Raw genomic sequence first — 13043 nt, 5'->3', positions numbered from 1 at the left:
ACAAGATGCAATAAAGAGGCATTCAAAGGTGTGTAGACAAGAACAAGTGAGTCAGTATATTTGAAGTTATGATGGAGAACAAACAAAAGAAATCGTGATTAGTCGACTAATCAAAAAAAATACTCTATAGATTAGTCAACAATAAACATAATTGTATATTTTTCTCTGGGAAAATACTGTGAAACTAATTCTTGGGTTGCCACAGGAAGTACAATCTCTGCTGGACCTTTATATGTGTGAGGACCATCTCAGGTGGTTTAAAGACCAGCCAATCCACTTCCTGTCTGTATGCAGACACGTCATTGTCCTGGATCAGACCAATGGCAGTGGCGTCATCTGAAAACTTCAGGAGTTTCATTGGCTGGTTCGCTGAGGTGCAGCTATTTCTGTACAAAGATCCTCCCTAGTTCAAAAGCTTTAATATCTAGACTGACTGAACCTCAACAGGATTGTTCTACATTGATCAGAGATTATTTGAAAAACAGTCTGAAATCTTTGACAAATGCGCTCTATTCTTTGTTCTTGTGAACCTACTATCATGTAGTGTTTTGTCCTGTGAATCCGATGTTTCGGACACCTCTAGTGTAAGGGTAAGTGATATTACATGGTAGAAAATGTAAGTTAAGCCTCTGCTAAATCAAGGCAACTATTCCCGAATAGACAAAAATGCAATATTAGTAACAGCCTTTCATTGTTTCTTCAGTCAGATCATTAGTCTGGTAAATGGTAGCTGGATTCATCTAGTTTCAGTGATGACATTCCTTTACGCACTTTATATAATTTAGTGGTTGTTCTGTTAATGTTGTCTGGCTTGTCCACTATGATCTGTACTGCTGCCCCTTTTGGGCAGGTCACCCTTGTGAAACAGGTGTTGATCTAAAAAAAATAAAATAATGTTTTACCTGGTTAAATAAAGGTTTAATAATAAAAATACTCAATCCAACCTTAGTAAGCATTGTTGCAAACAATAAACAGAGTTGCCTCTCTGCGACATAGCACCGTGCTCAAAGCTTCTTTCTCATGGCCATCTCTGAAGGGTCCACAACACTCCCACTTCTTTACAGTCACTAATCTGGCCTTCCACCAAGCTGATTTACAATAACCCCCTAATCTACGCATTGACTGGCTAGAGGTAATTGATTTAGAACAGTGGGGGCACCAGCCGCAAAGCATGGGGCCCTTTCTCAAACCAACTTTTGTCCAGAATTACCACCTCAGTGCCAGTTGTTGAGAACCAATGCGATGCAACCAAAACACAAAACTTTAAATATCCCCACTCTCATTTGTATTTCTCTTTCTGGTTCCTAAAATCCATCCATGAAATATCCATGGACTGGGTTCAGCTAGAGCTCCTGCCTGCATTTGACGGGCTATTGATCTACGGAGCTGTGTGTTTGCCAGTCTTTTTGCTCACATGCCTTCACACTGTTTGTCTTTTACTGGTGGAGACAAGGCTTTCTGCCTCAGAGGTGGTGGGGGCGGGGAGTCCAAGTCCTCTGTGTGGTGTGAACGGGGAGGGGGGGGGTTAGTCCATGCCTTCTGTGCTGTCTGCCTAGTCATTTTACGGCACCATCTGTCCACAAGCAAACCGTCAAGTGGTGACGTCTTAGCTTGTCTCTCTTGCTTGGCAGCTTGAATTTCTTTTTCCGATGTTCCCAAGCATCTGTTGTTGAGAATAGACCTAAGTTTATAGTGCTTAATTAATGTTTAACTATAACCCAGAAACAAGCTTAATTATTATTTTTTGTGGTAAAATTTTAACTCAAGGAAATAAGATAACATCTTTAAGTCTGTAAACTGCAGACTTACACTTTAAGTCTTGACCAGAATGGAGAAATATTTCTATTTACGGACTTTATTCACTGCCCTGTTGCCTAAATGTTTCCATCCATCCATCCATCCGACTGACCATCTATCCATCTCTTTACTGTAATGATTTAACAAATTTGCTATTTAAAACCTTATATCTATGGAAATATCATCTGTGAAGTCATAATTTCAAATTGGTACAAACTTATGAAGTTAGATTTAGAAATAGTATGAAATATTGACATATGTAGGAAACGCTTGATTGTGTAATTGATTCTATTGCTTTTAGGACCCCACATCCAAGAGATTTCAAAAGACTCAAACAACAGATATAAAAAGCTATAAACAAACCACTAGGAGCATAGTGCATGAAAAAAACATTCAAAAGTGAAACCTGAAATCTGAAATAAAATCTGAAATGCTTACATTTTTTTTAATCGTTCTCGGGACACACAACTTTGCTTTTTTTATGTTCCATAAACACTGGAGAACCCCCCCAGAAATCTGCATCTGGGACTTTATTAGTTCAGGTATACACAGCATTTCTCTCACTTGATGGATGTCTGTTTTACATTGAGCCTGCGTTTTGATTTATTTGCAAGCCCCTTTTTTTCACAGCACTTTGCACTGCAAGCCATTTTGTCCTCGCTCTGCTGCGCAACATCGCCAATAATCACTCCTCGATAAATTCAAATAGAGGTGGCACTCTGGTGTGTCTCTTCGAGTCCTTGTAATACATATTGGTGTAAAACATATCACCTTTCAGTCCCTGAATGATTTGCTGCTGAGAAGATTGCTGGCCCTGTGCTAAAGACCCCCCCCCCCCACCACCCCAACCAGACAAGTGGAAATTTATGAAGATGCTTGACTTGACCAATATCAAATGTCAATAGACACTGTATCATAAACCCAGTCCACAGATGTCTTTGCAGTATTTTCTTTGGGATGTTAGTGGAGGAACCTTACAGATTGCAAATTGTACATTGTACAAATTGTGCATTGCTTTGCAGATATTTTTGCATTGCCTTACTAAAGTATTCCTACCCTTCACGCCTACCTGCCTTGTAAGTTTTCGTGTGACAACTATTAACTTCAACGTATATAACTGGGGTTTTATGCGATAGACCAGGTCAAAGCACTGCATATTTGTACCGTGGAGAAGAAAAGTGTTGTGATCCACACTTGTTTGTCTTCAGATCATGTTAATGTTATAGTTTTTTAGTTACATTTTGTGTCCTGTTCAGTTCATTTTGGTTTATTTATTATGTTGGTAGTCAGTTAGAACCTCTGTTTTTCCACTTAGCTTCTCGTCTGCCCATCTTACCTTAGTTCCCTGCTTAAATCCTCCCCTAGCAGCCCTGCATTTTTTTCTGATCATACTCACTTGGTTTCCATGTCACTTATCACATCTCCATGGTGTTTATTGCTCTTTCTCCTAATTAATTTTGTGTTTTTTAATATGTATAGCACTTTGGTCCAGCTTAGTGTTTTAAAGTGATTAGATTGGAAATCTCTTGTCATGGTGATACTATTGGTAAATATCGCAACGATGATGTCAGTTGTGATATATCCATATTTTCTTCTATCCTCTTTTTCTCATCTGTGCTTCCTACACTCCGGGAGCTTTAGCATTTTGAGCTATGTGTGTGGTGCATCTGCTGCCATGAGACCTGTTAAATATTACATTAACATGTTAAATCCAAGTTCATAATGCTTGGAATATATTAGCCAGCGGTTATTGCACTCCAAACAGGCCTTTGCGATATGAATATTGCCAACAATGAATTTGCATTGATGATATATTGTAATATATTGTGCATACAATTATATTCTGGCTCCCTGAGTCAAGGGTTTACAGAACAACCCTTTTCTGCAACTACAGCTGAAATCGTATGAATAGGCTTCAATCTGAACCGTTCCACTGTACCCCAGGCTGCATGGTTAGGGTTGTTGTCATGCTGATAGGTGAACCTCCATCCCTATCAGATGGCTTTTGCAGCCTCTAATAGTTTTCTTCCTGGATTACCCCTGATTTATGTCCATCCATCTTCCCATCAACTCTGACAAGCTAAGGATTCACACAGCTTGATTTTTGCCACCAACGTGTCACAGTGGGGATGGTGGGTTTTGCATGTAAGCCAGAAAGTTCAATTTTGACCAGATCTGACCGGAGCGCTTTCTGTTTCAGGTTCACAGTGTCACCTAATGGGACCTCCTGTGAATTTCCTCCTGCCACTCTCCCAAAAAAGCCCAATTTGTCAAACGTATGAGTAATGAACTTGTGATATATTCTCCCACTTGAGAATAGGAATCAGGTGAAAGCAGGGCAGTCGTTTTTTTAATTTAGGAGAATCAGAGTAAAATGGTCAAAATTCAAATTTCAGATTTATATTTTCCTTCAACTTAGATGTTATGCACTACTTTATGATTCTCATATAAAATCTAATTAATGTTATGCTTGTGATTGTAATCTAACAAAATGTGAAAGGTTTCAGGAGTTTTATTTTAGTGTCGCACTGTACATTGTGCAATCTGTCTCATATAAAGTATGTCTTATAATTATCAGACTATATGGCATCAGTGAGTTCCTTTCAGTCATCCACACAGACAGAAACTTTACTGGCGTTTAATTATTACTCGAGTTCGGCATAATCAGTGCCTCCTACTTGCTATTGCTCAACTCAAGGAAATGTGCACATCTGTTAGAGGTGCCTGTCAGTCTCTCAGTGTCCCGTTCGGCAGTAAAGTGTTAACAATTAACTTTGTGGAATCAGCTTGTAAACAGAAGAGCTGTAAAACTCAATAGGTCACAGGACATTACCCATTGTTGGGCTAAATTCAATGCATGGTCTTGTTGCACCCCTGTAAAAAGATTAAAAAAAAAAAGACACGCACCATCAAGTCTTTGGATACAGCTAGGTTTTCCGAGTTGGAGGAGAGAACTCAATTTGGTTATTTTACATTTTCATTTTACAGTATGTGACTCGCTAGCTTGCAGTGATTCTCCTGGGATCTTATGGTTGGTGATCACCACTGAGGTAAAAAGGGGGGGGGGGGGGAGTATAGAGCTGTGAGGGTGAGACTTCTGGGGCATGGAAAACTAATCAAGAGCCAAAAACACTGCTGTTGAAATTCGGCTTGTAACTGTGTTTATGGGGCTGTTGCAGGCTTCGCAAATACAAACCTCTCTGGTCTGGGTTTATCACCCCCAGAGACGGCCGTGATTAGCTCTCCACGCCACTGGCCCATATATCTCAGCTGTCCCACCTCCCCGCGCCTGGGATTACCCATTAAATAAGATACGGAGAAATGGAGGGAACATGAGTGGGAGGGAGGGGGAAAACGGCAGAGAAAAGATACGCTACCTGTAGTTAGCGTAATGGTGGTGTTTATTCAGCCGCTGCCTCTCTCTCTCTCTCTCCCTCCTCTTCTCTCTGCGCAGCTGCGTCCTGCATTGCTCGCCTGTCGATGGTCAATTCTGTTTGGGTGGCCACACTCTTGCCACACACATTTACGGGAGGTGTAATTAGTTGAGTGACAGACACCCGATATGGGAGGCAAACAAGCTAACAGGATAGGTGTGCGTCAGGTGTGTTCCCTCCCCTCCCCAGTGAGCTGGCTAAAATGCTTTATTGTCCTCCACAGTTTCCTGGTTTATATGTTCCAATTGTTGTCTTGTTAATTACCTCACTAAATCCCTTAGTCCTCCGCCTATTGCACTCTTTATATACCGTATACTCTGTTTGTCACGCTCTGTATACCTGAGAACTCCCCAAACACTTAAGAATCCAAAGCTTCTTCGTTAGGGATTAACAACCGATGCCCCGTTGAGTGATGGAAAGTTCAGATGGGTTCAATTCAGCGACCTTGTCCTCTCTGTGTGTTTAGACATAATGTTACCGCAACAGAATCATCTTCCCCCTAATGGGCCACGCAAAGTTGACATATTGAATAATTGGGGACCCTGTGCTGCACAATAAATTGTGTTTGGCCTGTGACTTACCGCCCACCTCTCGGATTTGTGGAGTGAGTTGCAAAAGATTCTCGAAAAGGTTGAATACGTTCTGTTCCGCCACAGCAGCTCTCCCAGACTTGAATAAACACATCACAGCCCTGAACTACGATAATTTGAAACATGTTCTTGTTTCAGTTGATAATTAATTTCTTTGGCTATGCTTCATTTAATATTTCCCTTTTATAACACCTTTGGTGAAAAATCTTAGTTCTATAAACCTGTTCAACATGATTATAGACTGCTGCATTGTAGGCAAGAACTAGTATCAGGTTTTCACAGCATGATCGCCGTAAATGAAAAATACCACTTTATAGTTGGAAAATTTAAAACAGAAATGTATAACATGATCTAATTGCTTTTATCTAAAGGGCCCATATTGTGCAAAATCAACTTATTTGAGATTTTAGCTATGTTGTGATGCTATTCCTTCATCAAAATCATCGCTAAAGTGCTATTTTCCTTGATTCATGCATGTCTGAGTAATCCTTGTGCATTCTGCTCTCTGAGCAGCAGCCCCTCCCTGTCCTGGAAAACAAATGGCCATGACCAGGTCTATGTAGAGCGGTCATTACCCTTACTCTCCAGGAGGTCCTACCTTGACCGTGCTGCCCCTGCCCAGTAAACAACATGCTGCTCAGAAAGTGGTGATATGAGGCAGAGCTTGAATATTTCTCCTCAAAGTTGAGATGAAGTGGCTCTTTTAGCACCTAATCTACACAGCAATAGCAACTGCTCTTTTTGATACCATACTGCAGCGGCTCTAGGGCAACATCATGAAACGGGTGGCACCCACACAAAGACATGGCATCACAGTCAAGGCAAGTGTTTGCAGGTTAGAAAAATAGCACCAGAAAACAACTAATATTTCATTATAAATTAATACTCCATAGTGCCAAAGGCAACATTTCATCATGCCTAATGCCTTTAGTTGACTTTGGATGGCTTGGAAAAAGCCTGATATAGAACCTTTAAAAGATGAAAATCAGCAATTATTTTTACTGCTACAGAAGTATTACTTTTTATTAAGGCTGATCTATTTTCATGGAATTTCAGTCTGAGCTGGAACTGTGGCTTCGCATGTTCCCTGCATGAGTCAGTTTGAGCTTCTGCTCACCTTAGCTGCTAGACCGAGAGCCACCACATCATTTCTATTCACCTGCTGAACTCAACGCGTCCTACTGTTCATCAAAAGGATCAAAATAGGAAGTTGTGTCTGCCAGAGAAAAATAATTCAATAATTTAAATATTGTTTATCTCATTGTTTTTACATTAGTTTGTGGCGCTTAGCTGCTGGAGTGCCAACAGGCCACTGAGCCTGATGCTACAAATTTGTTTTGGGTACTTACCTATTGGCAAATAGTCACTTTACTCCATCAACGGAAGCTTATTCCATTTTATCTATGTTTTCCCATTTTCTACTCTAAATAACCAGCAGGAAACATGTCCACAAACCCCTTCTAAGCATGCTAGATTGTGTCTATTATCTCAGCTGCTAATGCTAATTTTCGCTAATGCTTTGCTAATGCTAACATGACAGCTACTGTTAGTTCTTGTGTTTACCACACAGCCTGCCAATACGCATACATACATTAGTATTAGTATTTATTGTTCTTTGAGGTACATGTGGGATTCTTCTTTGCTATTTTTCTCTGCTGTCATATCAATCACTAATTTTGGATGTGACATCATGCTTGCCATCCGTCTGCCAAATTGTGAGTATATAAATATTTCAAGCCATCACTCTATTCATAATCAGTCACCGTGATGGCTAGTTAACACAACATTACGAATCCATTGTCCAAAATGTAATTGATTTCTAAATCATCGGATTATTCTTAAAATATTTAATCAAGATAATGTTTTATTTTCCCTTCAGCTTTACATTGTTAACTGGTTGTTTGAACACCTAGCAACTGTTGTTGCCTTCAGAGCTAATTTGGCCTCACAGCAAGTTCCTCAAAACAAGCCTTTGTTCTTAAACATACTTGTTTACTTGCATTTGATCTTGGATGTCACTTCGTTTGTTGCTTTAAGTTTTGTTCTATTTGGAGTTTGTAGTTTATTAACTATCTTTGTATTCATTCTTACTTTGTACGAGGCTATTATTCAACTAAACTACAGAGTTTCTGGGCTAAAGTATTTAAACTATAAGTTGAAGTATTTTGTTAAAAATATTCTAATAATTGTCTTTGCAACTTATTTTTATTCATAGCCAAATAAAACCTATTATTGTATAACAATGGAATGTGCCACATTGTGGAACCAAGCTTTAAAACTGGTTCCTCTAATTTGTCCATCTCACTTTCATTTCCACTCACCACCACTGGCTGATTACTTATCTGTGCGATCAAAGTGCCTTGTTCTTCATTACTCAGTTTGACTGGGCAGCCATATCTGAGGTATCTGCTGACTGTTACAGACTTCTTTTATTTTAAAATGACAGAGGCTGCTCTAACTTTTACGACTTTAATTACTGCAAAGATTTTTTCTGAATCCCTTTCAAGATATGGGCCTTAATTATCACATAAGTGTACAGACAGTCCCTTTCAAATTTGATTAGATCTTTCATCTAACAGCCGCTATGAACTTGGAAATATTCGGAAATATTTCCTGTGATGCTTGTTAGGCACAGGTTGGTTCTACATAGGGCCAAAATGCAAGGCTTATAATTCGACAAAGGTATTTTATTCAAGGAAAAAGTCAGTTCACATGTTATTAATTTGGTAATTTCGTTTGTAGCTAATGGTGGTATCACAATATTCCATGGCAGGATAGGAGGGTAAGAAAGCTCACTGCCCTGTATCTATGTTCGACTCTAAAGTCCAAAACATGCTATGCAGGAACAGAGAAATTTGTTCTTTTACCCAAGGCTGCAAGAACATAAACCGAGTTCTTTCTAGCCAGGAAATTTCATAGTTCAGAAGAATTCAAGTGCAGATCCCCTGGGAGGTCCTCACCTACTGCAACACACAATCGTCATTTTTCTCATACAGCACAGAAAGAAATAAAAAAAAGATTCTCTACTGAAAAAAAGAAGTCCCAAACTAGGACTGCAAGTACAGAATTATGATATTTGTTCTTGCAGCTCTTCTGAACTTTTCATTAGCTACGTTTACATAGAGAAAAGTAATTGGAATAAAGGACCCATCGGAATAAAAATGTCATGTAAACAAGATAACATATTGCACAAACGCTTGTCAGGCTCAAGTTATTCCCAATGTGGCAAACTGATACAAGTGCGTCCAACATAAACTCAACATATTTTTGCGTTGTTGTCCCTTTTTTCAAAACAATAAAACAGCTCAAAATTATTATCTATTCAGTAATATTTCAACTGTAATTAGAACATCACACAAGTCCAACCTGGGCACTCGGAAGAAAAACGAATCATACAATATTGTTTTGTTTACTAGTTTTGATGTTCAGCAAAGACGGAAGTACTTTGTCTTATGTTTTTTTAAAAGGGAATTTGATAAATGCGCATGTCAGAGTGGTTCTATTCTGAATGAAGCCAGGTGCATATAAACACATATTATGATTGGATTAATTGATTGTGTGCCCATTTGTGATTTGTAAACCCTTTACCAACTACGCTGTGTAAAAACACAAAACGCAAGCATTTTGATGTGTTGTTGCACCCCAATTTAGACCTTATTAGTGATGTGCCATTTAGGCTCATCATCAGGGATTAGATTTCTTTTGAGACCGTTTTTGAAAAGATTTTAATAATTTGCCTCGGCACTGTAGGTTTTCATATATAGGATTACAAAACACAAGCTTGCTTTGTGCACTTTATATGACCCCTGTAGCTGTTTAAACATTTAGCCGTGTAGAAACAGTTTCACAGTTGCTGGTGAAATAATCTGGATTAGCATTTTAGCAATATTTATCTACTTTGCTCACTTGCTTGTCTCATTCTCTCACCAGACAAATCATTACAGAAGGATTCACTTATACTCACAAGGGCATTCATTCACACCTACATCTTCACACTGTTTTGCTATTGCATCCCCCTCATGCTCGCAAACAACAGCAACAACAATATCTTCTCATTTGCTGAGCCATTTTGGATGGATTTTGTACCACACCAGGCTCCGTTTCCAGGTTAACGCCCAGCTCTTTTCCACGCCGCAACACAAACTCGCAGAGCTGCGAGAGTTGTCCCAAAGTATTTCTGTACAGCTGGGAGAGACCGGGCTTCACTGTAGTAAATAAGTAGCTGAAAAAAAAAAAAAAAGAATAAGCCTTCGCTTGAGGAATTTGTCTCATTGAAGATGAAAAGCATCTGCCTCTTTCTGGCATCTGCTGCGAAAGATATCCTTCCACCGCCAAGGGTTTGGAGCACGGCGAGTAGCCAACTCAATGTGCCTCACTTACTTCCTCTCCCCACGACGTGAACAAGAGCAGTGCTGGCGTACATTAAAATGAGTGTCATAACAAATTAGTCAGCCACTGAAATTGATGTGAGTTACACTCACTTTGCAATGCTAACTTGGGGTATTAACTTAAAATTAAAAACGGGGTCTAAATGTCTTTAATTCCCTGTGCAGGGTTTTTGCATTTTGGCATCCTCGGCAGCATATTTTGACTTTTCTTTTTTCTTTTCCTGACTGCAGCTTAACATGCAAACATTAAACCGCTTTCTCAATAACAGTGGGAAGGAAAGCCTCCTTTTTAATTTGTTTTTTCCTCAGAGTTTAAAATGACTTCAGCTGAGGTTAGGGGTATTTCTTCAAAGTCTACATGCAGGGAGGAACATATTAGAGTTTGATACAATCACAGCTCAAACCATGACATGCTATAGATGATGTTGACTCTGCCGTGTCTAGAAATACCTCAGACGCGAGAAGTGTTTGGAATCGGATATTGGTTTAGCAGACATCGATGCCTTGAGGCACATAGTACAGTGACAAGCAGCAATGAAGAGTTGGCTGGCAACTTTGAATGTCTGGGTGTCTGCCCGTGTCAGGAACCCGCCCGGGCTCCTACGCCGCATTCCCTCCTATTGTCATGCGGGTGTTTTTCTTCCTTCAATTAACTTCAGAAAAATAGGTAAAAATGGTGCATGAATAAAAGGATGAAAACTATTGATGTTTTCATGTGCTAGACTACCTGCATCAGAGAATGTTTAACAAAGAGGGTGGTCATGGTTGTAGATGCGGCCCGTCGTGCGCATTTTTCTCTGTTTTCAGCAGCATTGAAGGAGCCACATGAGTAATGACCTCCACAGGCTGAGGAATTTTTTTTTCTCTTCACAAGATACTGGAGGCATTATGTTCCTGACACTCTAACTTATTTAGCTGAAGTGAATAGAATAAAGCTGACTGGCCACCCAGCAAGCCTCAAGATATTCAGCATGTTGAGCATTGTGTTTTTTCCAAAGACAAAGTATTGTTCATTCCTCTTCTAGAGGGGAGGGGAGTAAGGTCTAAAAATTAAAAGTGAAGATATCAAAAGAGTTTTTTTCTTTAATTTTAAGTTTTAGGTTATCTTTTACTCAGATTGGCTTTAAATCCATTTAGAAATGGATTTCTACCCTGGCTATGCTGGGATCTGCTACATTATAGCTACTCGTCAGAGATGGCCACAGGGAAGAGTGTGGGCATTAGAAATGTAGTTAACTCAATTCAAAGTGATTGCTTTTACTTTGTTTGTAATGCCAACAGACACTTAAACTGCAGGCTATAATAAACTGAAGGTTGTATCTTAGTTGTTTAACTTAGGTGTTTTTGACAATAAAATTGATTCCTTAAATATTAGTGGTCAGTATAGGCGACCGATTTGGAAAAAAACATCAACAATTCTTTTTACAATGAAAGCACAATTATGATTTCCCACATAAAAACATAACTATAGAGGATTTAGTTCCTAATAATATTTCTGAATAGATTTTAATTCAGTTTGGCAAATTTCCTGCATTTTAAAGTCCTTTAAATGGGACACCAGAAGAAAATGGACTGATCAAAGATTTAAAACAAGTGCTGCTCCTTCCCCACATGATCCTGTGCACTGTTGGTCAGCTTGCTGAAAGAATGCAGCTATACTTTTTCCTCATATACAAGACTAATTTGGCTTTTTAAAAAATCTTTCTTGTTTCAAAAGGGCAGGTGGTCGTGAGTTAAAAAATAAAGGAGCACCACTCATCCCTCTTATCAAGTAGTTTTTTAGTAATGGGTATAATTGAAGCTTTTCTCTCATTTAAAAAGGAGAGGTTAGGTCATGTTACAGATTTTTTCTATAAACATTTTATATGTATTATATTAAAGTCTTTTGCTCACAGTCATGCTACTATAAGAATCTCAACCTGGTGACTCCGGTCATCTACAATTTATATTTAATTAGCATTAATTAGTAAGACTTAACATGCTCTCCTTTTCAAAATGTTTTACCTAACTTAAAAAAAATCATTAATATCTGCAAAATGTCAGAAAATTATAATACTTCACAATCTAATGTTCGTATATCCCCACTTCTACTGTGTTTAATTTGTGCTACATCTGTATATTGATTGTTGACCAACCAATGACAGTACCCACCCCTACTGGGTGCTGCTTTTTTCACTCTTCAGTACTTTGTGCCTTTGCGACTTTGGTCTTTTCATTCCTAACCTTTTTTGAGTACAAAACAGGTCTGTCCATTGCCAGTGGTTTCCTAGCAACAGTTAACCAATTAGCACCCGCCAGGGAGACGTTTGACGCCCTCTTTGGCAACTGACGTTTTTGAGGCATTTTCGTAATCTAATTAGTCCATTGTACCGAACCAAAGAACCAAAATCGAGTTTTATACAAAGTTCCAGAAGATAATATAATGTTTCGCTAAATTATATATTTAAGCATTATTATGGGCATTTATCTCCATATGTTCTAAACTTCAGCGAAAATGTTGTAAGTTACATTGTAAGCAAATCTATGCAAGATGGTCATTTTACAGGTATGAGATGGATGGAAGTAGGAAGCAACAAATTGGCCATACGCAGGTACAAAATGGGGGGCACAAATTAGCAAAGGAAGGAATTTGCCTTATAGGTTTGTTTATGTACTCATGTTGTCATTCTATGAGATCATTGCACTTTGTGTGATTTGAAACCATCTGGATGGCTCAGTTTCAATTTCCTAATGGGAGACATTAAGTGGGCCAGGGTCCTGTGGGACTGCTGTTTAGGAGATCCTCTGGGTTTTTAACTAAACCCCGCTGTTAGGGGGGAAGGTGGCTGAGTAAA

The 13043-nt window shown here is 39.1% G+C and overlaps 1 protein-coding gene across 22 annotated transcripts in view; it reads left to right on the top strand.

Annotated features, from left to right (window-relative positions):
* Nucleotides 1–13043, top strand: part of LOC105931007 (protein tyrosine phosphatase receptor type F) — a 280629-nt gene that overhangs the window by 91403 nt on the left and 176183 nt on the right. The gene's annotated exons all lie outside the window — the stretch shown is intronic.

This window comes from Fundulus heteroclitus, chromosome 6 (genome assembly GCF_011125445.2).
Source record: "Fundulus heteroclitus isolate FHET01 chromosome 6, MU-UCD_Fhet_4.1, whole genome shotgun sequence".
Lineage (NCBI taxonomy): Eukaryota > Metazoa > Chordata > Actinopteri > Cyprinodontiformes > Fundulidae > Fundulus > Fundulus heteroclitus.
The sequence above is the reverse complement of the archived record's forward strand: the minus strand, read 5'-3'. Positions and strand labels throughout refer to the sequence as shown.